The following is a 3618-nucleotide window of genomic DNA, read 5'->3' as shown; positions in this document are numbered from 1 at the left end:
AAAGACAATTAAAACATCTTAAGAGTATCCACACTAGAAACTAAACTATAGGACAACATTTTAGTCTCGCTTTGATTCTTATGCTTATATAGAGGAGCGCACACTACTCGATTTTTAGTACAACTAGCAGTTGAAATGGCTCACACCCGATGGCACTCAACTCATCATCATCACCAGCTCACTATACGTCCCCACTGAGGGTCTCGGAGCCTACCCTAATAAGGGGTGACTAGGCCATAGTCAACCACGCTGGCCCAGTGCGGGTTGGTTAACTTCACAAATATGTTTGAATTTCTTCGCCGATATGTGCAGGTTGCATCACGATGTTTACCTTCACCGTAAGGACGTCGGGTAAATTATGTACATGTGAAAATTCGAAAAATCAAAAATCACATTGGTACATGGCGGGATTCAAATGCAAGACCTGTAGATTACAAGTCAAGTGTTTAAACCAATGAGCCACCGAAACCATTCTCAACTCAACTAGAATCAGCAAAAGAGATCGTGCGCTCGATTTACTATCTGACTTCTCACTTCACCTCAAGCCCGTTGAATCTGTAAATTCCTCTTCAAGGCAAACAGTGACAACTCAGTAACAAAAAAAAATGAATTGGCTGCGAAACAATCGACAATCACTTAACAGTTGTGTTACAGCTTAGTCAAAGTGCGCGCTCTAAAACTATGGGCAGTAATTACTGAATTATTTGATTCAGACCTTCATACATAGCATCTCTTCCTTCACAACAATTTGTATTTACAAACGTCTATGTAATTCATACATACTATATCAACGTGACCTCAGTGAGAGACGAGATTTAGCTTTAATAAGTAATAAATAACAATGAAGCGGAGGACAGCGCGTCTGTCCGTCTATCTCGTCACGTTTCTATGAATAGTAGAATCGGGGTATCAATTTCTAAGTTCTCCAAAAGTTCTTAATTATTAAGTAATTTGTGATTCGATAGAGTGTTAGAAGTTTGCTTAAATAAATGACAGACAAAAGAACTTTTGTAGTAAATAAAAAAAAATTGTCTTATTTTATTTCTCAATTCGTCTTTATGTTATCTTAATTAAGCCTTTTTTACAATATTAAATAGTAAAGTATTTTTAACTACAATTTAAATCCAAAAGAATAACTTTAAAAGCTCTTAACTTAACATAGATAGGAGTAAAAGCTTCTGAAATAATAGAGGAAGCGATTAATAAACGAGAAGGTTGTTAGAAATAACAAATCTGGCCATACATTAGGCCGCCTTTCGGAGGATATTGGAAATATAAATAAAACGCAGCGGCCGCGGGTCGGGTTATGTATCATGCTCCGACCCATACATGACAAAATGCCTGATTCCTCTGACATGTACATTGTATACATAGATATTTTTTTGGTCTTTTTTACTTAGAACTATGAATCATACTAATATTATAAATGTGAAAGTTTAGATAGAGGGTTGGATGTTTGTTAGAGTTTGTAGCCTAAACCGCTGAACATATTTCGATGAAATTTAGCACAGATGTAGAGGATAGTCTGGAAGAATACATAGGCTACTTTTGTTTTTTTAATTCCTCGCGGACGGAATCGCGGACGCATGCAAGTCGTTCATAAATTATCTGTGTTCAAATCTAAGAACGCTTAAATTGTCTAGGTTTTAGATTATGATCGCTTCTAGTTTAGTAAGTCTAAATAAGTAAAGACATTTATAATCTTAATTAAATTATACTGGTGATTTACAACCAAGTTTCCCGCAAAATGTTGTAAACATTTTCAATTCAGAATATTAAAAAACATTTTCACTCGACGACTACAGTGATAAGAATTATTAATTTTACAGCAGCACTAAAAGTTTCTTTCTATTTCAAGTTGTTTCGTTGCTTAACTTCGATGTTGTACAAGAGGCAAAAACTTCAAATCCTAACCAACTAAGTACTAAAGTTTAAGTCAACCTAAAAAACACAATATCGAAAGTTTTCTCCCAACAAGTTAGTTGTGTTTAGAATTTCCATGTCCGTCAATTTTCAATTTAATCATTTCCGCAAAGTTTGAACATTATGATTGAAAACGGCAGAGTTTTATGAAGTAAATATAACGGTTATTTTCATATTTACATAAAACCTATTTTCAATTAACGCTAATCCAACAAATGGACCTTACCATAATAAATATGATGAAAAAAAAACAAAATAAAAAAAGAGGAATGAAATAATGGTTTTTAGATAAGTTACTTTAAAATAGTTTTTTTGGACGTTTTTTAACTTTTTTCCTAAACGTACTCAATTATAAAACGAAATAACATAGAAAACTTAGACAATGCTTCAATTACATTTTACCTCAAACACAAGTTAACCGTTTTATACCACTTTATAAAATAGAGTCACTACACTACACTCGGAAGTTTGACAAAACATGTCTTCTGAAACATGCGTAGGTTTGCGGTAATTCGATCTTAGGCCCACAAATAATAAAGTGTTTATACAGAGCAGTGAAAAAATACATTTACATCCATAATACCAATCAGTGGCGTTCAAAAGGTCACAACACGTGATTTGTGTCTAACTATATTTTTGAGGTAACATAGTAGGTTGTTATTTATATATTTAAAACATTACCCAAAGAAATAACAATCTGATTTTGTTTTTACAAACTTTATATTTATTTTTACAAAAATTGGTTCAATTACAAGTATGTAAAAGCCTAAAAAAAGCAATTTCAATAGAACTGTGGTAGCCCTTAGGCGAGCATTCGCTATGTGACGTGGAATCAGATAATGTTGTTCACTCGAAATAGGCAATTTTGCATTTACACGATATTTGTCCGCGAAACGAAATATTTTTACATCGGAATAAATACTCTATTTTACATTAATCATATCTAAACTATTGTAACCCTCAAATGCATGATGATGCATTTATACACCAGTCTTCTCTTCTATACCCAATAGACTATTTTTTTTTAAATCTTTATTTTTCCTTGATCTATGATCAATTTACTACCCGTTTCAATTTAGATACTTAAAAATAAAAAATCGTGTATTAAATATTTTTTACATTTTAAAATGACAAACGAACAAACGGCTACCTGAAATCGCTAAAAGTTAACCCTGCCCATAAACAAAAGCAAAAACAGATATGTGGCTTACCTTTAATTTACGGGGGAGGTAACGTACAGAGTGATGAGAATGGGGGAGGATCGTGGACCCAAAAAGCGTATCTCGGAATACCGATGCCGCCGACCCGTCGGTCGACCCAGATACCGCTGGCGAGACGCCGTAGAGCTGGACCTGCGCGAGCTAGAGTCGATCGACTGACAGGCGACGACGCAGGACAGAACGACGCTGGCGCTCTCTCGTGTCGGAGGCCAAGACACACTTTGGGTCGCTGCGCCAACGCAGTAAGTAAGTAACGACCAGAATACCTATTAATTCTTATATATATGAAATAATTGTATATGTATTATACTTCATAAATAATAGAATTAATAGAATATTTCACCTACTAAGCGTCCCCACCTCCAATACCCTTCCCACGCATTTCTTAGAGGAATATCGTGGGAAGGTAAAGAGGACTAAAATAAGCCTCCTGGCAAGCACACTCGTCGAAATGTAGGCGGAATTCTTCCACTTC

Source organism: Papilio polytes, unplaced genomic scaffold, assembly GCF_000836215.1.
Source record: "Papilio polytes unplaced genomic scaffold, Ppol_1.0 DF820622.1, whole genome shotgun sequence".
Lineage (NCBI taxonomy): Eukaryota > Metazoa > Arthropoda > Insecta > Lepidoptera > Papilionidae > Papilio > Papilio polytes.
The sequence above is the reverse complement of the archived record's forward strand: the minus strand, read 5'-3'. Positions refer to the sequence as shown.